The sequence below is a fragment of the Callithrix jacchus genome, chromosome 17 (genome assembly GCF_049354715.1).
Source record: "Callithrix jacchus isolate 240 chromosome 17, calJac240_pri, whole genome shotgun sequence".
NCBI lineage: Eukaryota > Metazoa > Chordata > Mammalia > Primates > Cebidae > Callithrix > Callithrix jacchus.
In genome coordinates this window covers 63204732-63229253 of record NC_133518.1, presented here as the reverse complement: position 1 = coordinate 63229253, position 24522 = coordinate 63204732, and the positions used below count along the sequence as shown (strand labels likewise).

The 24522-nt window shown below is 41.0% G+C and overlaps 1 protein-coding gene across 5 annotated transcripts in view; it reads right to left on the bottom strand.

Moving 5' to 3' along the window:
- The window catches only part of RARB (retinoic acid receptor beta), a 782655-nt gene extending 760553 nt beyond the window's left edge, over positions 1–22102 (bottom strand). For 4 of the 5 annotated variants that reach the window (XM_078354410.1, XM_035278906.3, XM_035278905.3 and 1 more), the window contains exon 1: positions 22020–22102. The gene's annotated coding sequence lies outside the window, so the exon portion shown is untranslated. Of the gene's footprint in view, positions 1–7802; positions 7861–22019 lie in introns of all 5 variants that reach the window. The other variant, XM_035278907.3, reaches the window with a different exon arrangement.
- Positions 22103–24522: the final 2420 nt, after the last annotated feature.

Here is a 24522-nt window from a genome sequence, read left to right as displayed (position 1 = left end):
GGCAGGTCTTGAACTCCTGACCTCGTGATCCACCTGCCTCTGCCTCCCAAAGCACTTGGATTATAGGCATGAGCCACCATGCCAGCTGAGTCAATGAATTCTTATTCTTTCATAAAGTAAGCAAGGCCAGCTGTCAAGAGGACGGTTGAATAACAATATGTAGTCAATCCTACTCATTAGTGGATTTGCATACTCACTAAAATTTATTTGTAGCCCCCCAAAATGATACTTGAAGCCCTTTCACAGTCATTCGAGAACAGGAGCAAAGCCATGAAATATTTGAGTGGCCCAAGGTGCAGGTCAACTCAGGCCAGACAAGGCAACACTCTGCCTTTTTGTTTCAGCTCACATACTATAAACAACTGTGGGATTTTTTTGCTGGTCTTTTTAGTGCCACAATTTTCATATATTCTGTGCTATGTGTTGGTGATTTCACTCTTCAAAATGGCCTGCAAGCACATGCTGAAGTGTTGTTTAGTGGGTCTACGCTCAGGAATGCTGTGATGTGCTTTACGGAGAAAATACATCTATTTGAGAAGCTTCTTTCAGGTGTGAGTTACAACCCTATTGGCTGTGAGCTCAATGTTAATGAGCCCATGTATATTAGATAAGGTGTCTTTAAACAGAAGTACACATAAAACCAGGTTACATATTGCTCAATTGATGGAATTCTTGTAACCAGAGCTTCACAGGAACCTAACCCTGTATTTCCCCTAGAAACAGTATTTGCTAAGGCAGCGATCTTAGTGACTTTATAGAACATAATGAGCGAGCATAACTGGAGCCAGCAGCTTCTTGAGAGACATTACAAAGCTCTGCCACAGGCACAACCATTCTCACTTTGTCCATGAGCACACATGTGGTTATACAGCAGTTCCCCAATTATCTGCAGTTTCCGTCACTGTGGGGCAACTGTGGTCTGAAAATAGGTATGTAGTACAATACCACATTTTGAGAGAGATTACATTTACTTAACCTTTTTTTACAGTATATTGTTATAATTGTTTAGTTTTACTGATCTCTTACTGTGTTTAGTTTATAAATTAAACATCATCCTAAACTTTATCATGTATGTATAGGAAAATACAGTTTATATAGAGTTTGGAACTATTCTCCATTCCAGGCATCCACTGGGGGCCTTGGAAAGTATTCTCTGTGGGTAATAGTGGACTACTGTAGCCAGAACAGCTGGTTAAGGAAGCGTAAGCAGACAGGTAAATGTTGCAAGACACCAAAATTTAGTGCAAGCCTGTCCAAATTGAGTAGTAAGGAGAAATCCATAATCAACAACAAATAAAATATTTCTTCTTTGGGTGGCCATAAGGCATAGACAGTCATACCTAGATATAAACACAGTTTATGATGGTCTGCAAGGTCACACTGAGGCCTGAATTTTCCCTTAAGTAACCCTCTAGGACGTTGTGAATTAAAAAACAATCAATCATGGAAACAGATGGGATATAGAATCTGTTGCTATGTTGCAATTAGTAAAAGGAGATATGGATAAAGCAAAACTCATTATGCTTTATGAGAAGCATTGCAAACAGCAAAAGACCTTGCCGTCCACCACAGGTGTAAGCTGAAGGACAGAAGGACCCTTCCTGAGGCAGAGACAAGGCCAAAATGATAAATACATCCCAGGCTGCTTAGAGATGCTCATCCCAAACAAGGAAAAGCATTAAGCAGTACTTAGGAACTGAGACGTCAATATGCTTAAGAACGGTCATGACTCAACGACAGTCACCTATCTTTGTATTTTAAAAAACAGTTAAAAAGAAAGAGAGACCGTATCTAGATTTGATGTGTTTAAAGTCTTACAGGGCTGGGCATGATGGCTCATATCTGTAATCACAGCACTTTGGGAGGCTGAGGAAGGCACTTAAGCCCAGGAGTTCAAGACCAGTCTGGGTGACATGGCAAAACCCTATCTCTACCAAAAATACAAACATTAGCCGAGTATGGTGGCACATGCCTGTGGTCCCAGCTACTTGGGAGGTTGAGGTGGGAGGATCCTTTGAGCCCAGGAGGTAGAGGTTGCAATGAGCCAAGATTGTGCCACTGCACTCCAGCCTGGGCAACCAAGCAAGACCGTCTCAAAAAAAATTTTAATGTCTTATAGCTCAGAGGAGTGGAGATGTATTAATCCTTTATATATGAAAGCAAAACCCTTAATCCTGAAAGCATTGAGTGTGGCCCTCAAATGTTCTCTAAGTATCTCAGGGCTGAGTAGTCCACATGCAGTTTAAGTGACTATGGGGCGCCCCGGTCCTTCTGCACATAGGCCAGCTCTACTGCCTTGCTACTCAAAGTATGGTCCATAGCCAAGAAGTGCAACATCACTTGGGGATTTGTTGAAAATCCAGATTCTCCAGCTCCAAACTAGACGTACTGAATCAGCTTGTATTTTAACAAGATGTGCAAGTGATTCACATTTTAAAGCTGGAGCAGCAATGGCCTACAATTATGGTGACCAACCACCTAGGGCCTGGTGTAAGCACCACAAGTCCCATGTAGTGTGAGAAACCTCTTGGTCTCAGACACATCCAGATAGTTGGTCATCCTACTTTAATCCCAATTCCACAACCAAAGGAAGTTCTCAAATGGAAGACTTGAGACTCAAGAGCCACTTAGGGATTGTTGTACCCCAAAACAATTTCCCATGGCTTACGGTTTACTTTAAAGTCACATCTGGTTTTATGTAGTCTTCAGATAAGGAAAATAGAACAAGATGGAAGAATTCATATGGAAAACTTAGACTTTGAAGAACAATCTTCCTCCACATTCAGTCTTCCATTCTAGGATATAACAGTCCAAGGAATGCATTTGAAACTGACCAGAACAAAAGACCAGGAGACATTCTTCAGGGGCCTAGAGTCATTCTGTGTGATTGGTTGCATTATCACCACACCTTTCAAAGCCAAGGACAGCTGCTCTTGAGCAATGGTTCTCAGACTTTAGCTATGTCAAAAACACTTGCAGGGCTTATAAAGCACAGACAGCTGGGTCCCACCCTCTGACTATCTGATTCAATGTCGTCCCAGATCAGCAGCATCCAAAACACAGGAAAGATTTTGGAAATGCAGAATCTCAGGCATCACCCCAGAGCTGCTGAGTCAGGATCTCTATTTTACCAAAATCTCCTGGTGATTCATTTGCACAGTAACCTTTGAAAAGCATTGATAAGGAAGACAGTCTTATGAATTTGCTGAATCTGCATCCTGTGTATAAATACAACTACTCCATGTTCTCATTGAGCAAATTTGCATTTCATGCTCTGCTCTTCCTTTTTTATTTTTTTTCCAATTTTGGCCATAGAATAGGTGGAAGTTCATAGCCACACAGCTACACAGATTCATTGTTAATAAAGCAAGTTACCTTCAACACCAAGAACAGAAAGTGCTCTCATTGGCAATGAAGGAGCATTTGCCCTGGCTCAAGGAACATAAGGACTTCTGTTCTCTCCAGGGAAGCAGCCACTCAGGGGAAACCACTGCTCTTAGACTAAGGACATCTGGACACAGCCAGTGCCAGTAGCCTGCATACTAGGCAGATGTACTTCGGAACCCTGCCCTCTACTACAGTTCCTGCAATTTGTTGGCCATACCACATAAGAAGGTTTGATTCCTGCCAGATTAGCTTACTAGGGAACAGCATATTCCCTTCTGCAAATAGATAATGCTGATGTCACATTTTCTACCTCTACTTCACTTTTGCCAATAACATAAGGCCACATATCCTGTTATTTTCTTCTTTGAAGTCCTTGAACTGGATGCTAGTTCTCCTGGAATTTTTCTAAAGAATAGTAATAACTTTTATGAAGCATATGTTAAGTGCCAGATATTGTCTTAAATACTTAATATTTCTTATCTTATTTAATCCACACAATAACCCAGGAGGTAGCTACTATGATTATCCCATAGGATAAGGAATTCGAGACACAGAGTAGCTAATTAACTTTCCCAAGGTCACCCAGCAGGCAGATTGCAGAGCCAGCACATTAATAAAAAAAGATGTTAAACCACCATTTTTGTCTTACCTTTTTTTTTCCAGAAAGTTCCACCTTAAAAAATATTGTAATAATAGAATGTTGCATACAGGAGTGTCCCTGTTGCACTGGAGAATGCCTTTTAACCTGTGTGCATCTCAGCTCATCCTGCAGTAAGTGGAATAATTATATGTTGCATACAGGAGTGAGCCTGTTGCACTGGAGAATGCCTTTTAACCTGTGTGCATCTCAGCTCATCCTGTAGTAAGTGGAATAATTATAAGCACTCTGCCTCTCGCAGAGGTATTAAGTCTGTGCCTGCACAGTGTAAACTGTAAAAGCACAGGATAAAGACAATGATCAAAGGGACGATAATCACCCCAAATAATTCATTAACTCTCACAACAACCTTGTGAGACACAGGAAATCGAATCTGGATTAATTGTTGGCAACTGTTAAAATGTGCCATGCCAAGATTCTATTCTTGTTCTTCAGGTGGGTGGAGGGGGGCTATCTGCTGCAGAGAACTGACTCTCAAGTGAGGGAGGGAATGTCAAACTTTTCCAAGGAGCTGCAGGAGAAACAGAAAAAAGAAACATGGCTGTTCCCACCTGTACAGGAGTGCAGCAATGACTGATAGATGATCGCTAAATCTGGCACATGGATAGGTTACATTTCTCAGCCTCCTTTACAGTAAAACATGGCCCTAGGATTCAGATATAGACAATGGAATGTGAGAAATCATGCCCCATCAAAATCTCCCATGCATGATTCTCTCTCTCTTGCTCCATCTGCCAAATGTATGTCAATACCCGGAGCAACCTAGGAAACCACACCTGGAAGACAGCCGGGCCTTTGTTATCCTGTGTCCCTGAATGACTGTGTGGTATGATCCTTATCTACTGCTCCTCCCTAGTCCAGGTATACCATTATTGTATTGCTTTCTACATATTACATCAAATTTAACTTTATTAAGCCACTGAAATTGGCTACTTACCTGATACCATAGCTAGTATTAGCCAAACTATTGATCAACGTCCCCTTTATCTAAAAATCTGCTTTCTGCTATTTTAAATATGTTACTTCTATTGCAAATTCCCATGAATAATGATTCCATCTAGGTTAGAACAGAAAAATATCCTTAATAGATTGGGGATATTTTATTCTTATACGGATGTTAATCTGATTGTTTTCCTAACTCCTGTATAGGATTAGCCATGGTGGGTAAATGACAGTTTTTATTGTTGGATAGAATAGGAAGAACAATTTTTGCAGGAAGGATAGAAGAGTTTGCTGAAGAGGAAGAGGTTGGTCATTATGATTTCGCCAGATTTCCAAGACCATAGAAGAGCTGTAAAGTGAGGTGGGATGGCTCCTGACTTGACAATTTTACCAAGACAGACATAGGGAGCAGGAGAAAGAGGCGTGTTAGAGTGCTAATTCCCTGGGGAAGCAGGTTCCAGGTTGTGAGGGTCCAGAGGACATTGGTATGAACTTCACTGAAATTTACTCTAAGTTGATAAAATTATATTTAGATATATTTATCCCAGTTTTATAGATTGAAGAAGTGCCATGTTTGATTTGCCCAAGGTCATGCAGCACAATTCATTTCCCAAATCACTAAGGGCCTGTAGTGTCGTTTCTCACAGTCCTCAAAGCAGCACATTCTCTCCAGCAATTTCATCTTTCTCTGGGTAATATCTGCTCCCCAGATTTTTCCCACTGCAACCACATCCTGTCCCACCCTGGGAACCAACAATTTGGAAATTTGAAACCAATAGAGATTTTGAGACATTAACAGGTTAGTTGCAGATGTGGGAACATTATAGTCCTGGTGCAGTGCCCTTGTACCTACTCTTTGCCCCTTATGAGCAAGAAAGACTATCACCAAGAGAAAACAGCTCCAAAGCACTGTGGCACCAGCCTTGCCAGGCAGGGAAAAGAGAGAAGAAAGAGTGCTCCCAGGCCTTTGTTCTGGCTACACACATGTGACAGCTTTCAGAACCTCAGCAGATCTCCTGGCAAGAACAGCAGAGAGCAAACCCCTCCTCCCCACTGGGCAAGGGTAATGCCTCCTGGCAAAGACCTCAAGCACATCTATCTCTCTCCAGGCCCTTCTAGGGCTGCTGTGCATCTGCAGAACAGATGGGAGAGTCTGCTTGTCTGACTGTTGGCTGTTTTATTTCACTCAATAAACATTTATTGAGGATCTAGTTGTGCCAAGCCCTAGGCTGAGGGATGTTCCATTGATGTGTGTGCAAGTGAGCATGCATTAACCAAGGTACCAGTGCTGAGAGAATACGTGTGTGTGTGTGTGTGTGTGTGTACCCTCAAATCACCAAAAACAGTAGAATGGTGAAAAGGAGTGGACAGCCAACAGCACAGCTAATCAGCTTTGTCATAGGATAAATGTCATGGTCTATGTCAGTGCTTCTCAACCTTGGCTGTGCACACGAATCACCCGAGTATCTTGTTAAATTGCAGATTTTGATTGAGCAGGTCTGGGGTTGAGCCCTAGATTCTGCATTTCTAATGGGCTCCCAAATGATGCTGATGCTGCTACTCAGGGACCGTAGTTAGAGCAGTAACAGGCTCGTCTCACCTTCTTGCTGATCTATTAGTTTGATGTTGTGTGGGCTGACAGGAGATATACATTTGATTCAAATCCATATGTGCCCACGAGGGAAATGAGTGTATGGAACTCACTTTAAAATGGGCCCACAATATGCCAGGTACTTTGTCTATGTAAACTCAACTAATTCCCACAGGTAGGTATTGTTAATCTCTTTTACAGTTGAGAAAATGTGAATTCAGAGAAATGAAGTAACTTTTCTGAGGTCTCACAGCTAGTAAGTATTAAAGATAAGATATGAAATTAAGTCTCCTTGTCTTTTAAAATCCATGTGTTATCTACTTCCCTAAGGGGTCTCTTCATCCATTTAAGTTGCCTCCTGTCTGCAAGAGATGGTTTGAAGCACCACAGATTTTGAACTGGGAGCTGCCATCACACGGTCCCTTGACACTCAGTAAAACCTAATATGGAAGTCTCTGCTAGCAGTAATCCTCAAATTAATCCAATTCTTAAAAGCATGGTTATCATTAAAACCTCTAGGTGAATGTTTAAAAAAAATACAGTATTAGCTGGTTTTCTCTTCCCGGTAATGACCTGATAGCAGTGAACAGGTATCAGTATCAAGAAGGTGATGCATTTCTGTCATGGCAGAGCAAAGGAAGTAATAATAATAAAGGCCAAAGGTGAGATTCCTTCCACTCTGAGAAGAAGTACTGTGAGGACTGTTTACCAGGAGCCCCGGGCTCAGCCCAGCAGTCTCCAGAGAATGAACATGTGACTATGGTTAGCAGCCCAGCCAAGTATTCAAAATATATTGGGTTTCATGCTTAGAGAATTATGTTTATCGTTTCCTCTAATCAATTTTACTTCACAAAATAAAGAGTGATATATCACTCTTAAATTCTCGGAAGAAAGGAGTGTCAGAAACCTTACAAATAAAGTATGTGTTAGAGAAAATGGGTATAGAGTGGTCTCTGAACTGAAGAGAGGATATATGGCCTACTCTTTACGCTCATAGGAAATTGTGACCTCGAAAAAGTACCCATGATTTCTCAAGAGAACTATTACTTAACAAAATCTCCACAATAACAATGAATAATGGCCTGCCAAAGTATATAAATAGAAAATGATTTAATATATATCCCATAGTTATGAGATTATTGGCCAAGGGAGTCTTGTGCTAATAAGATCACTCCCTCAACCCCCAAATCAAATTCCTCACAAAATAATATTCATATTACTAACCTTTATGAGGAGAGAAGATAATCCTCTATAATTTTCAGCCCAATTGGCATTTATTTTTCTATAAAGGAAATAAAGAAATCAAAATGATAAAATAATTCCATTTTGAAGTAGTTTTTAATGTGCTGATCTAACTATAGCTTTGAATTTATAATGGAATAGTTTATATGTTTTATATCTAAAGACAATGAATCTCTGATAAAAAACAAAAATGAAAATAACCTGAATTATTTTCCATCACTTGCCTATTTCCATAACTGTAGCCAGTCTCGGACAGTTCTCAATCTTTTCCCTCCCTACTTTATTCTATTACTCTCAGGAGGATTGCTCAATAGAAAATCAAACCAACAAAAATGAAGAATTCTTAATGCATCATTAGGTCTTTGGAGCATGTAAATAGACTGCATCAATTAAAAAAGGGGGTCTAGGAATATATTTTCTGTCTTCTAACTATTAAAACTAAAAAGAGAGCATTTCTCAATAGGCTGTTTCATATTTAATTTTATTAGTTCTATGTAATTATATTTAAGATGAAGGATATAAAATTCACTAAATAGAAGCATTAATAAATGTAAAATAATAATTTCTAAAATGTGTGTAGTGTATATTTTTAAATCTTACACATCCATTATTCTTCATAGATATCCAACTGCTGTTTATAATTATGAAATATTGCTAATTATTTCATTAGTAGTAAACCAATTTTATTAGTTGTTATTTGTTTATATTAGAGACATTTTAAAAGTACTATTAGGATTAGAATTATGTAATGAACTTCTGTTGGTCTAGTCTTTGTTTTTTCTAATCTAAAGTATTAAATGGGCAGAATAGTGTTCAGTTTTGACACAGGAGTTACTATAAATTTGGTTTCATTTTTCCCCCTCGAAACAAAATTCTCAGCATGACCTTCCTATACATGGGGTTTCAAACTGCAGCACACTATCTGTAATATCCTAAGTTAAACAAGGATTTCCTGATCCACTACATCCGTTTGAGTAATGGTTACATCTAAGCAGCAGTTCTGACCAATTGGAAGCACGTGGTCATGGGCTGCGACTGAAGACCAGGGTTTGTGTGTGTACCATCTCTGTTGATAATATTTCTGGAGCTATAGCAGGTAAACGCCTTTCTCCTAGTTAGGTTTTGAAATCTTATGTAATATTTTTAGAGATAACACCTTAGTTGCGAAACATGGGGAAACGTCCATGGAATTGTTGAATTGAGTATACAACAAAGTTCAGGAAAGCAAATGGGGAATCACCTGGCTTTGACTGACGGTTTTTATGTCTACAGCATCTCCTGGCTACTTATCTCCAGCTAAAAAATACTTTGTTCGATTAGGATGTCTTTCTGTTCTCCCTCTCCACACTACTGCCCCATTGATCTCCAAAATACTGTGCGAAACCCCACATCACATGTGAATCACAGTGCATGTTGGTGTTTGTCTTCCTAGCTAGAACATAACTTCCAAGAAGCTGGGCACTATGTGTGTGTGTGTTTCTTTTGTTTTTAGCCCCTACATCTAGTGTATCTGGAAAAGGATAGATGTCAAGTAAACATTTGTTAAGTGATATAGAATTGGTTGTGCTGGACGTTATCTTTACATTTGAGCTCCAAGTCATCTTTTTTTTTTTTGAGACGGAGTTTCACTCTTGTTACCCAGGCTGGAGCGCAATGGCGGGATCTCGGCTCACCGCAACCTCCGCCTCCTGGGTTCAGGCAATTCTCCTGCCTCAGCCTCCTGAGTAGCTGGGATTACAGGCACGCGCCACCGTGCCCAGCTAATTTTTTATATTTTTAGTAGAGACGGGGTTTCACCACGTTGACCAGGATGGTCTCCGTCTCTTGACCTCGTGATCCCCCCGCCTCGGCCTCCCAAAGTGCTGGGATTACAGGCTTGAGCCACCGCGCCCGGCCAAGTCATCTTTGCATCTTTTTTTTTACTCTTTCTCATGCCTGACTAAAGAAAATAGTCCTGTAGGACAAAAGCAAATACTAACCATTTACATTTCAAGGCTATAAAAGACATTTGCACACTTTGTTTCAGGCAACCCTTTCAAGCCCAAGAGTTAGGAAATTTGGTTTTCTATGTCATACAAAAGAAATTTAAAGCTCAGAGAAGTTGGGTGTATTTTCCATATTCATGGTTTAGCAGGAATGTTCTGAAAGCAGTACTTGCATCAGGTTCTTAGGTATCAAATCCAAAACTGTTGCTATGAACCCACAGCAACATTCATTCTTTGCTGGGCATTTCTGGGAAAACCCTCTAACTACCTCAACTAAGGTGGCAATAGCCAGAGAAGCAAAGAAGGATCAACTAATTCATATTCTAACTATCCTGTGCCTTTACGCCTTAACCCCTCTGTCATTTAATAAATGACAGATAAATATTGGTCCCATCTAGGCAGTTACAAGTCTGTTATTTTTAAATCCACAGTATAAGAATTGATGGTAGCTGATAAGATGCCAGGTGTCCAGATCTAGAATTATGTTCCAAGAACCATAGCAGTCATACTTAAGTGCTTTAAAATATCATCCATTTAATCTTCACAAAAACCTCTGAATTAGGTGCTAATTATCCCATTCTGCAGGTGAGAAAACCTAAACTCAGAAAAGTGAAATAATCTTGCTGGAGGTCATTTATCTGGTGAGTGGTAGAGCCTTATCTCAAAGTCTCATTAGTTGAGTCATAGAGCTGTGCTCTCAGCCAAATATCATCCAATCCCCTGCTCCCACTCAACTGGAGACATTTTCTAAAACCTTATGAACCTCAAAATCAATCTGTAGGATACATTTTTCAAGCCTCTTTATGCACTTCGATTCAGTCTTTAAAAATTCTTTTAAAATTAGTATGCATTTTAAAAGGATATTCTTTCTCTAGATCTAAAGACAAGTGTAATTTTGTAACAATCTGGATTTGAGCTTCAATTATCCAAACTGTTCCTTCCCACTTTATTTTTTTTATTTTTTGAGCCAAAATCTCACTCTGTAGCCCAGGCTGGAATGCAGTGGCACCATCTCAGCTCACTGCAACCTCTGCCCTTGGCTCAAGAGATCCTCCCATCTTAGCCTCTGAAGTAGCTGGGACCGCAGACGTGCACCATTATACCCAGCTAGTCTCTGTGTTTTTTCTTTTTTTTGTTTTTCCAGAGACAGGGTTTTTCCATGTTGCCCAGGCTGGTCTCGAATTCCTGGGTTCAAGCAGTCCTCTCACCTTGGCCTCCCAAAGTGCTGGGATCGTAGGCATGAGCCACCATGCCTGGCTTCCTTCCCACATTTTTCAAATTCAGTGTATAATTTATCATGATTTATCCTCATCCCTTTTACTTGTGTAAACCTACTCCTAAAAAGTATACATCAAGAAAAAGGGGTATTCTAGACACTCAAATAAGGTTAAATACTCTAGAACAGCATTACAGCTGTATCTTCCCTTTTTTTTTTTTTTTTTTTTTTTTTTTAGTACAGATTAACAAAAATAGACCACCAAAGTTGCATGCACTTTTACTTCTGAAAGCTGGAGCCAAAAACTTCCTAGTCTTACTATATTGGAATAAATTAGTATCTTTGTCAATGCCAATTCCTACATTGAGTATTTTCTATCATATCAAATACTTTTTACTAAAATATGTCCTTCAGTTCATATGACTAAAACCATAAATTGCTAACCAGCAGCCCACCAGCCAAATTTCATCTCATAATATATTAGGTTTTGGAGCTTCTTTTCTTTTTCATTTTGATTTAGTTGGCATTAAAAGAACAACCTAGAGATTTTACACAGATTTCCAGAGTCACACAAAAATTCAGATTTCTAAACACTTATATAAAGTCAGACATTTGTCATTACTAGTCTGAAATTGCTCCAAAGCAAAATAAGTGCCTGGAGCTGAGTTAGGGCTGCCCTCTTTCATGTTCTTAATCCATACCGCTATTGTCATATATTATTGCTGCCTCCCTCTGAACTCCTGACTTCTGAATGCATTTGAATGTTCCATCCCAGCACATGAAGTGTTCTTTATTTATTTAAGCTTACTTTTTGGAGGCCACATCTCATAAAATTAAATAAACTATTTCTGTTTTCTTTAATACCATGGATACTCTGCAGTGATTTTATTACAGGATATGCTAGAAGATCACTGCTTTTCCCTTTCCCAAAAGCTTATAGCTTTCCAATATATTTGTCAAGCTATAGTCTCTGATAGTTTTTAGGTTATCTGGTCTGTCTCAGATGACAACCATATCATCAGAGGTAGACCTCATGGGCCTTTGGTAAGCAAAATTTTGGCCACACTATCTGTAACTCTGCTATTGCTCCTATGAATATGCTACCTTTCATGGCAAAAGAAATTTTGCAGATGTAATTAAAGTTACTCACCAACTGACCTTAAAAAAATGAGAGATTATCCTGGATTATCAAATCACACAAGGCTTTAAAAAGCTGAGAACTTTCTCTGGCTGCAAGTTAGAGAAATTGGACGTCCAAGGACTCACTATTGCTGACTTTGAAGATGGGTACCCAAAGAATGACTCTAAACGTTAAGAATGATCCCAGCTGAGAGCCAGCAAGGAAATAGGGACTTCAGTCTTAGAACCACACAGAACTGAATTCTGTCAACAACTTGAACAAATCTGAGAGAAAAATCTTCTCTTGAACCTCTAGATAAAAGTTCAAGGGAGCTGATGCCTTGATTTTTGGCCTCATAAGCCTGCCTGAACTTCTGACTTATAGAAACAGTGATATAGTGAATGTGTGATGTTTTCAGTCACTAATTTTGTGTTAATGTGTTAAGTCAGTGATAGAAAACGAATACAGGCACCATGGCCACTGGTGACCCTAACGAGTACTATCAGAAGGGTTCGTAATGCTTCATTCTCAGCAATCATTGTTTCCTTTTTGGTGTGACTTTGTCCTTAATCATTTATGTTTCCAAACCAATCCTGGTGATTTAGAGCCTGTGCTAGTTGTCGATTCCTGCCATAACAAGATTAACACAAATAGAAACTAAGAGGGCCAAAATCGGTACTGAGAAAACAAGCTGAGTACTGTGAAGATCACATTGAATCTGAACCTCTTCCGTTTAAATTTTTCAGCACTATCTCTTTTAACCATAATATTGAATATATTCACATGTAAGGCAAGAAAAAAAAGCTATCTACTTTAAGTTTTACATCTTTATTAAATTATCAAAAGAAAACTACAATTGTCATTGTAACAGTGAAACATTTCATCCAGTTCTAAAATTAAATGCAGAACACGTTTACAAAAGCCATCAATTTTGGATCTTCTTTTGTCAAACTCTAATTTTTAAACAATATTTTAGTAGTAAGCCTTATTTCACCAGTGGAAAAATCTTACGGAAGACAAGACTATATATTCACTCAATACAAGACTGTTTAAACTTTACTCAGCTCTGTGATCTGTACCATTTGCAGCACAGGTAGACAGATGACCACATTCTTCATGTTTTTTTTTTTGAGACGGAGTTTCGCTCTTGTTACCCAGGCTGGAGTGCAATGGCGTGATCTCGCCTCACTGCAACCTCTGCCTCCTGGGTTCAGGCAATTCTCCTGCCTCAGCCTCCTGAGTAGCTGAGATTACAGGCACGTGCCACCGTGCCCAGCTAATTTTTGTATTTTTAGTAGAGACAGGGTTCCACCATGTTGACCAGGATGGTCTCTATCTCTTGACCTCGTGATCCACCCGCCTTGGCCTCCCAAAGTGCTGGGATTACAGGCGTGAGCCACCGCGCCCGACCCATTCTTCATGTTTTAATACCAGGAAGATGTGGATTGTGCAAGTGAAGTATTCTCCACCTTGGATATTCCCCGGCTAACTCAAGTCATTCATTCACTCATTCATTCAACAAAGGAGGCCAATTGATAATGTCAAAGAGGTGAACTATATGATAAGGTTTTCTTCGTAGGATGTATTGCTATCTGAAACTATCATTTTATTTGTCTAATTTACTGTGATATATGTCTCCCAAGAGAATGTCAGCCCCTAGGGGCTGGTAAATTTCTGTTCATTGATGGACATCCCACCTTTAGACTGGTGTCTGGTACATAGTAGATGCTCAATAAATACTTATGAAATAAATACATACATAAATGATAAAAAAAATCTAGGTCAGCATGTTATTCACATTCTCTAAATTGTTCCTGTTCCTCTTTTTCCTAACAGTACTGTCTCCAAAGTATCTTCATTAAAACAGTAAATCCTCTCCTTCTGCATTTATTCAACAAACACTACTGAACCCTTGGATATTCCCTGTCTCACTCAAGAATCATTCACTTATTCATTTTCATTCATTTAACAAAGGAGGCCAAGGATGAGGTCGAAGAGATAACAGGAGCCAGATCATAAAGAGCTTGGTAGGACACTGTAAGATCTTGGGCTTCTATTAAGAATGAGATGGGAAGCCGCCATTTGGAGGATGCTGACACAATAAATGTCATATTCTGATTAACATTTTATTAAGGCCAATGTAGCTATTCTGTGAGGCAAGGGTAGAAACAGGATCTCCAGTCAGGAAGCTGTTGGAATACTCTCATGTTTTTTGACTGCCAGTGTTCTCATGCAATTCAAACTAGGTTCTTAAATAAACTTTGCTGGGAAACAGGAGTCATATTTGAAACCCTTATAGGACACTGAGCACTGATTGCCAGCTGCCCTCTTATATCCAGTCCCTTGACATGGATAGGATCATGGGGCATTGCTCCTGCAAAGAATTAGAGACCTATTTGCAATTGCCTCCATTCAAAGTAGAGGAGATTTCCTTTTGCTCATTCCTTGGTGGGCAAGGCTCATTTCCTTTACACAATGCTATCTTATTCCTCTTCTGCTCTGATCTAGCATTATCTACATTCGCTCCCTCAAAAGACAAACTGTACCATGTTTACACAAAAATGTTAAAGTGCATTGTCCTGAAAGAGAACACAGAGCATTTGCAACGAGCCACTCAAGTCTCTTCCAAAGCCAATGATGCTTAGGTCATCCCACACTGAAAATCTCACTTGTTTTCAGGCCTCCCCAGTAACCACATTGAAGAGACAGTTTATGGTGAGTTGTCTCTATCATGCTTTCTTGTGAAGGATCTAACCTCAAGACAGACTCAATTGACCTATATAACTTGGGCCCCCAGGGCCAATGAATGTAACTCTCACTACCCATTGTTTTTTAAGGTGTGTCCATATTAATGTAGATACTGTGGTTTCTGGACAGCTCACTATTATTATGAATATATTTGTAGATAGAGAACCTGGTATTACCTGTGAGGTGCTCTCACTACAGAATAAAGAACAGCAGTTAAGAGGATCTGAATTGCCACTTCCCTGCTTTTGGTTCTGCAACCTTTGTTCCAGTCATTTAACCTTGTCAAGATTGTTTCTTTACCTATAAGATTAGCCTACTGGGAGTGAGTAATAAATGCAATAACATGTGTCAAGCTTTTAGTAGAGTCTGGCACATAGCGAGCACTCAGTATTAGTAATAATCATTTAAACCATTATTCCAATTTTCACCAGCCCTGCAAAGATGGGCATGAATCTTCTAAAATGGTACTGAATTCAGGAAGTCATTTGCTTGGCTTGCTACCTTTCTGTCACCTGCTTGTAAAAACGATGCTATTGGAAAAGGGGCATTCTAGAGCATGGTAGCAAGGATCCACATACGCATTTCATCAATTCCCTTTCTTCCATTTATTCTATGTTTACTTATTGGCATAGGTGAAACTGAGGCAAGAGTTTTAAGCTTCTTAAGTTTGACATGATGAATGCAAAAACCACCAAGTAAGGGCAATGCGGTAGATGAAATCCTATAATGGTGCAAACAGCCAGGGCAAAACTCACACAGATATTTTCATTCTGTTTGTTTTGCTTATGTAAGATTGATGAAAAAAGACAATTTAAAAGGATAAGGGACAGAGGAAAGGAATAGAGAAGGGAAAGGCACAGCAGAAAATGAAGAAAAAGAAAAGGGAAGGATTTAAGAAGAATATGGAACTATAATAGAGGGAAAAAATGAAAAAGAAAAGGAGGGGAAAAAAGAAAAAGGGCAAGTTACTAGAAGACTGATTCTACAGCCCAGCATAACGCAAAGGTAAAAGCCAGGAGCAGCACAAAAAGCCTATCAGAGAATATAAAGTGGTCTTATAATTGAACAAATTGTTCTTGTAGCTCTGTGACTATTTTGTGAATAAAACTGCCTCTCTCCCTAGAAAATTGAAACTTAAGATTTTTCTTGACCTTTGAGTCCAATGATACCACTGAATGATCACTTGAGTCTTGTTTACATGATTACATTGACGTCATCACTGCTCTTTTGAGAGAAGTAAAACCTTTTACCCTGCAGATGCACGGCATACAAAGTGAAGTGAACTCAAAGATGCGGGTTATGCTCAGAACAGTGGCCTCCTAGTGAAAGAGGGAAGCCTGGTACAACAGTTCTGGGGTTGACATGGATGATACTTCCCACTCAAATGTTTTGCTTTCATTTTTTATTTTTTGTCAAAAAAATCTGTACACAACATTTAACATGCTTGAATCTCAGCCTCTTAGATCAATTTCTAGGTTTTATAATTATATGTACTCTGCTGGCCAAGAGAAAAAATAGCCTATTCAAGATTATGATTACTTAAATTCACCTTTTTTTAGTGGTAGAATTTAATCTGACTTCATTTTCCTAAAATTAAAAATCAAGCATAGTACTGTGTTCCAAATTTGGCAAAGTGAAATTCCATAATCTGTCGCTTTAGCGTGGGATCCACCAAGCATATTTCTCAGCTCACAAAGGACGTCTACCTTGGAATATATCCAACCTCTTAGCATTAAGTTGGTGAGATACCATGAAAGCTCTTTCTGAATTGATGTTCAACCTCTGTAAAATATAGCAAATCATATTATCTTTAAATAGCAGTACTAGTCATACATCTAACATATCAGGACAAAAATCATAGGTGAGAGTGATACTGGCCTGGACACTGGATGGAGGTGAACAAAGGCAGACAGATATGAGCAGGAGTAATTAGGGAATGTGTTATCTTTCCGGGTCCATGATGGGTCATAGTTTTAAGAGCAAGAATTTCTCAGCGCCATGCGCCCTTCCATCCCTCTCCATCCGGAATATTCAACAGTTTATGTTTTAATTTCACTAGCGCGGGAATAAACTAAAAGTCAATCACTCCAGTGGAAGTTCTAAGGAACTTCTTTCATTGGCTCAGGGTCTTGGAGAAGGTGGGGGTTCCTTCCAGGATAAAAGTTCGTGTCCCAAGAACAGAAAATGAAATACCGCATGTTCTCACTCATAGGTGGGTGTTGAACAATGAGAACACATGGACACAGGGAGGGGAGCACTACACACTGGGGTCTGTTTGGGGGAATAGGGGAGGAACAGCGTGGGGTGGGGAGTTGGGTAGAGATAGCATGGGGAGAAATGCCAGATATAGGTGAAGGGGAGGAAGGCAGCAAATTACACTGCCACGTGTATACCTACACAACTATCTTGCATGTTCTTCACATGTACCCCCAAACCTAAAATGCAATTAAAAAAAAAAAAGTCCGTGTCCACACACCTGGCCGGATTTCCCCTCTGGAATCCTCTTCTACACTCTTCGTGGAAGCCTTGCTCTTCTTCTCCTTTCCTTCTCTTTTCTCTATTTAAATAAAATCACCTTTCTGCAGCACTTTTTGGTTCCGATATTTACTTTTACGTGCATACGGTGCACCTGCAGTGGCCCCACCGCTTATTCTTTAAGAGGTTGGAGACCAAGAACCCACAGGAGCTGTGCCTCACCGGCACTCAAGAAAAAACCCGGTTACAGTAATAGTCCAAAATACTTATCAACTGGTTGGCCAGAGGACTGGCCAATCAGAACAAAGGTAGACGATAATTCACCAATGCTGGCAGGCTTACCGTGGATATCAGGTACATGCCTACCTTGGACACAATGTACATGATGAATTAAGAAATAGTTAAGGCAAATGAGTAAATCTAAGTTTCTGGACTGAATAATTGGTTGTATGGTACTGTCATTTCCCCAAATAAGGAAGACTAAAGAGAGAATAATTTTGGGAGGTTGTTGGTAGTGGTAATTTTGGGTATAAAATGTTGGATATACTTGTGAAACATCCAAATGGAGACATTAAATGGGCAATTGAATAGATGTTGCTGGATCTCAGAGGCCAGGAATGGATTAGAGACATAAATTGGGTTATTGTATGGATAAAACTTAGAACCATGAGAATGAAAGATATTACCTAAAGCGAAAGGTGGGGAGAGAAGAGGAAGGCGATATAAAAAGATGGGCCAGAATAGAGACCTAGTGTTGGAAAGATTCAACCTTTATTTAGAGATGAGATCATGAAAGTGGAGCCAGCTGGGAAATGATAAACCCTAAAGAGGAGAACTAAAGTCTCACAGAAGCCACCACAGCCACTAAACAATGCCAACAGAATATAACTTATGATAGAAAGCGGATGAGTAAGCTCTGTCCAATACTCCAAGAAGTTGAGTAAGAGTGCAGATCACTGCTCGGGAGTCACTGCTATGTCAAGAGAAGTTGTTTCTTTAAGCAGTGGAGGCAGAAGCCACACTGGAAGAAGACAGACAGTAAGGTAGAGGTCAGGTGGAGATTAGCATGTGCAGCAAGCCTCAACAGAGTTTGACAATGACATGGAGAAAAGAAATGAGATAAGGGATGCTGAAAAGTATGGGATCCAGAGTTTGTTTTAAACAAAGAAGACATTAAAAATAGGTTGACATGTAATTGTTGTAACAACTCCATGGTTGTTACAAACTGAGGTTCAGAGAGGTTAAATAACTGGGTTAGGTTCTCATAGCTAGTAAGAAACAGAGCTGAAAGTTGAGTTTAGCATATTTCACTCCAAAGTTCTACGATAGATGAACACTTCTCATATTGGGTTACATTTATTTTCCCACATAACTGTTTTCTCATTTTAAGAATTTTATTTTTAATTGATGTTAATTAGATATAGGACTCACTTTTTTCTAAATACAGAGGATGAGTCTAACTCATCCTTGAATCCCCAGTACTTAGTACAATATCTGGTCATTAATAATGGGTACTTAATAAATGCATGTTGCAGAAATGAATAAACAAATGAGTTTGTAACCAACTAACTGCTAAGAACTTACCCCAATCTTACACAATTACCAGGCTCCACTGAATGGACAGATTGCTTCCCACTTAAAATTTTTTTTTCTCTGTATTTGAAATATATATAGTCTTTATTCACACATGGAATCTATTCTCAGGTAATACTGACTTCATGGTGCTGTTCCACATGAGATCAGCATATTTGTATGTGAAGGAAAGGGTATATTCAATCACTATGATATTTTATGAGCCGGGTAATAATAGATATGTTTAAACATTCATATGCTTGATTGATCCTTCTTAACCACACATTTGGCTCAGCTGTTTTGCTAGCATTTAACTTTAGAGCCTTTTTAATGCAGTTATTATTTTTTTTCCTTTATCATAGGAATAAAGAAGTTTTAACAAATATCCCTAAGGTTAAAATAATGCATAATACTGTAAAAATGTGTGAGCTCTGGTGATTGTCTCAAGATATTAATAACTTAAGTTTCTGCTGAAATAATTTTGTTTTGAACTTCTTCCAGTAAACTCCTTCCTTCTCACTTTCAGAAAATTTACGCTTTGAAAGCCTGAACAGAAAAAAAGAGTTTTCAGATTAACAAAACTGCTTTATGACATAATGTGTAGTTATTCAGTTGAGTTTTGTTAGAATTTGCTAGCAAAGAAGTTTAGGCTCCGACCGTCTCCTAATTACCTATATATTGTTAAAGCTACCTGAGCCAACTTAAATAAAATAAGGAAGCCTAAAATAGGTCAAATTTGCATTCTGATTATTTGTAACAGTTTCTAATCCCACAAAGTAGATTTTCCTTCATGCTTAAGGTAGGGATTACCTACCAGTTTTCCCCCCAGTATATCTATAAGCATCAAGTATTTTTTTGTTCAAGAAGGAATATACTACACAATTTAGCTATTCATTTATGCAAATGATGGTAAACAGACTTATAAAGACAGATAATAAACAGCAAATGAGGTTATTTTGTTTCACGCTTTATGTTGTCAGAGTTCTGAGCATGGTTTAGTGTTTTCTATTCATGACTTTATATTACCAAATTACTCCCTGATGGCGTCTCAGATGTGCTTTTGTCTGCAAATGAGAAGGAATAAAATACCAGGACATTAACGTTAAATTACAATCGTTAATGGCGTAAATACGAAAATAATTACTGCATCATACCATCAATTGTTATGTGTTCATTACTGAAGTTCTTGTAAAGCCTTCATTTTCTTGTTACAATTATTTTTTCCTTTATTTTTGTCTGGCTATTTTATAGCCCTGACAGTGCTTTAGCAACATTCAGCAGTTACACAAGCCATTTAATCGGGCTCAAAGCTTCATTTAAACTTCATTTAGCTGCATTTTATTTGTGTATATATGCCTTTTACTTCTTTCTGACAGTCAAACGGCACTTCCGGCACAGGTGCTGGAGAGAGGTGTCAAAGGAGACTATCTAAAACCAGCAATAAACTTCGGAGAAGGGTTTAGACTTACTTTAACAGGGCTCGATAAGATACCTTTATTAAATAATCAAACTTATTGCGCCCCCATCCCCCACAAATTGTAGCTTCAGGGTTCTTTTCTTTTTCTTCTTCTAGCACCACTTTTTAAAATTAATGTATAAATCTGCGGCCAATCAGGCAAGATGTTTTTAAATGTCGGACTCTCTTCCATTCTGTTTCTTCCCCTCTGCTCCGCCTCACCTCTTTCTCCCACTCCTACATCTTTTCTCTCTTCTCTCAGTGGTCTGTTCCTAAGCCGGCGGGGAAGGGACCCCGACAGACAGACAGACTCTCTCTCTCTCTCTCTCTCTCTCACACACACACACACACACACACACACCACACTCAGGCCGCCTGTTCCTCGAAGGGTCGTCCAGGTGCACTCTTTTGTCTGCTCCACTCCGTGACCATCACTTGGCCTCTGCCTGCCTGTCTCGGGCGGGGAGTGTTAGGGAAACTCACCCAGCGCTGAGAGCTGCAAGGGGGCGGGGCGGGGGATGTGGAGGCACAGCGGGCGTCTAGCACCCGAGCATCCTTAGCCGCGACGCGCTCGCGCGTGCACACACACACACACACACACACACACAGAGCTTCTGTCACCTGTTCACTTTCAACGCCAGCGCTATCTCTAGGTAAAACTTATCTTTCGTCCCCACCCCCACCCCTACCTTCAAGAGTCCACGTACCAGACATCCCATGCACACCTTTGTCAAAATATCCGGAGAGAGAAAAGTGCATACTGGGGCACACTACAATTACACAGATCCCGAGAACCTCTTCTCGGTTTTACCGCCCCCACTCTACATCTTCTCTGCAATCACACAGCCTCTTCCTGCCAAAGCGCGCGCACGGCCAGCACCCCTTCCCCGCTGACAGTCCAGGCTTGGAGCCTCAGCCTCCAGGGCGCTGTCCCTGGCCGGGTCCCTCTGAGCAGCGCCAAGCCCCTAGTACTCTCTCCAACTCCTGCCGTGTGCAGCCTGGCCCTACCCGCTCCCTAGGCCCAGCCAGTGCTTAAACTTTTTCTCGCCCTTTCTCTGGCCCCAAATCATGCCACAACCCGGAGTTCTGACACCCCGGCCCCGAGCTTAGATCCCCACAGGGGAATGGAGCGAGAACCCCTGCTCACAAGGGCGCCGGGTCTCGCGGTGCCCAGCCCTAACGTGCGCAGGACAGCGCAGGACCCGGCAGGGATGCGAAGGGAGCCGGGGTGGATCCCGCTGGCAGGTGCAACTTGCCAGCGACTCCTGGGTTCGCGCCCCTGGGGACGGAGGGTTTGGCCTAATGAGAACAAAGCTGGAGTCCGGGGAGACTGTCAGACAGGCGCTAAGACAATAGCAATCAAGAGAACTTGGAAGTGGACTGCTGCGCAAAGTTGTCCGCGAGTCCAGATGTCCTGGGATGGGTCGCGGGCTCCCGCTGCAGATACCCCACCCCCCAGCCCCCGGCCCCGCAGCGGTACAAGCAAAATGCGTGCTAGGCAGCGGGTCCCTGGATGCCATGCAAATGCCCCGGTCTCCCAGACGCAGCTTGGGGCTCCCGGGACGCGCTGGGCTTGGACAGCAGCCGCCCAGCAGGAAGACCCGCCAGCGCGCTCTCCTGGCTTTACCTTTCGGCGGGCTGCCTGGGAGTCCGCGGCGCGCCGCCCGCTGGCTGTGCCCTCAGCCCCTGCCGCCGCCGCCGAGAGCAGACAGCAGGAGCCCGGCTCGCTGCGCCCCGCCCCCGGGCGCCAGGCCCCGCCCCCGGGCGCCACGTCCCGCCTCTCCACGCCGGCCCGCAACCGCGCAGAGCCACGATGGCCCAGTGGGGTTTCCGCGTGAGCTGAGCCGGAGGCGACGGCCGCGGCTGCTACTGCTGCCACTGCTGCCACTGCTGCTGCTCTGGTTGCTGCCCCTGCCGTCTTCACCGCTGTGGCTGATGCATGCCACAGGCCAGCCAGGATGTCCCAAATTGCCGAGGGGTACAGCCGCCCTCCTCTCCAACAAAAAAGACCATTGGAAATGAACTCCAGAAAAGGACTACTCTGTGTTCCATGCACCTGCAGCATCAGCATCACCTGGGGGCTTGCTAGAAATGCACATTTCTGGGCCCTACCCCAGATCTAATGAACCTAAATCCCTGGGGATGGAGCCTAGCATCGTGTACTTTAAGAAGCTCTCAGGGAGACTCCAAGCACAATAAAATTGGAGAGACACTGCTGAGAGAACTAAGTGGCTGATGAGATGCATGCTCCCTCAGTCCTGAGACCCACGAGCCCACCCTGGCTGAGGGTTTAACTTGGCAGTGTTTGCAAAGCTCAAGTGTACTTGTCTGCACCCTGGATGTCATTAATCTTGCTTTATTGACTGTGAAGTCTTTAGAGATAAACAGAGGGGGGAATACATTTACTTCTGATCTGACAGCTCTAATGAGCTCAAAGAAGAATTATGTAAACATTATTAAGTGTAATAAACACGTGTCGGCATCGGGCAATCTTCTCTGGAGAAGGGTTGGCAAAAGCCGGAATGAGCCAACGTTTTATTCATAATGTCTTTTTAACTTTATGTTGCCTGTGTAATAGGCCTTTGGCTTTGCTGTTGCCCAGACGGAAAATCATTACCCTAGTAATGGATGAGCTAGTTCAAAAGGAGAACCACTGGGATGCTGAGCACTTTCATTCATAAATGCTATGTATCAGACACAAGGGAAACCATCTTCTGCCAATGTGCCATTTTAATTATCCAACCGGTGTACAGTTTCTTGTTCAACTTCCTAAGGCATCAGCTATAGAAAACAAATAAAAGCGATTCACTTACCATTTTATTTGTAGTAAGTTGTCCTTCTCACTTTTTCCCTCTGTACTTTCCTGAACTTTGGACATTGTTAAATACAGATGTTCCTAGACTTACAACAGGGTTACCTTCTGATAAATCCATTGTAAATTGAGAATACAGAAAATGCATTTAATACATATAACCTACTGAGCATCAGAGCTTAGCATGGCCTACCTTAAACATGCTCAGAACATTTATAGTCCATAGTCTACAGTGAGGCAGCATCATCTGGTAACATAGCACACTGTAGAGTATCAGTGGCTTACCCTGGTGATTGCATGGCTGGCTGTCGCTCAGCCTGTCTCCTGAGAGTATCCTACTGCTTTAGAATCATCATAAAGTCAAAAAATTTAAAAACCATAAGTTGAACCATCTTAAGTTAGGCACTGTCTTTACTAGAGGAATTAAAATCCACTGCCAGGGAAGAACTTAATGACCCTGCCTTGACCTCCTCTGCTAGCTCTAGGAATTTCTTCTGGTTTTGAACGTTTATTTCTGATCCTCCAGAAAGCCTCTTCAAAGTCTTGCTCTGGTATCCAGAGCAAGTGAGCCTTCAAAAGACCTCTTCTCTACGACCTTCATGTTCCTGCCTCCTAAAAAATGGCAACCTGTTCTCAGCATCAAAAGCGTTACCATTTTAAGTAATGAAAGAAAAACATTATTATCAAGAAAATCAGTCCATCAAAGAATCCTAAACAGTTTGGCTCCTCATCCCAAATTTCAAGAGTAAAATGGGAGAGAATACTAGAAATCTGAAACGACAGAGCTTATTCGAGAAAGGACGTAGAATAGGAACAAAAAGACAAGGAAAGGATGAAGGAAGAAAAGAAGGGAAAGAAGGAGAGAGGAAGAAAGAAGGTAAGAAGGAAGAGAAGGAAGGAGAAGGAGAATGGAGAAGAAAGGAAGGAAAGGCATATTAACAGCTACTAAGACATTTAAAATTAAAAAGAAAATTGGAAAGAGATGGCAGGATAGATGGGGGACAATGTGGCAGGGAGCTTCATGCTTATCCAACTGTATGTCAAGAGTTTCTTAGATCAGTCTCTAAAGGAACAGACACTGAGTAAGGATTAAGTGATTTATTAAGAAAGTACTCACAGGAGAAATCAGTAAGGATATTGGGGAAAGTAGCAGAGGCAGCAGAGCAGGAAAGGAGAAGACGCTGAACAAGGGTCCAAAAGTCCCACAGCAGTGAATAGGGTTTGGCTTGATTCTGCAGGGAACCTCTGGAGTTTAAGTTAAGCCTCTAAATTGCCCCACACTGAATGACGAGAGCTAGGCAGTTTATTGGTAAACAGC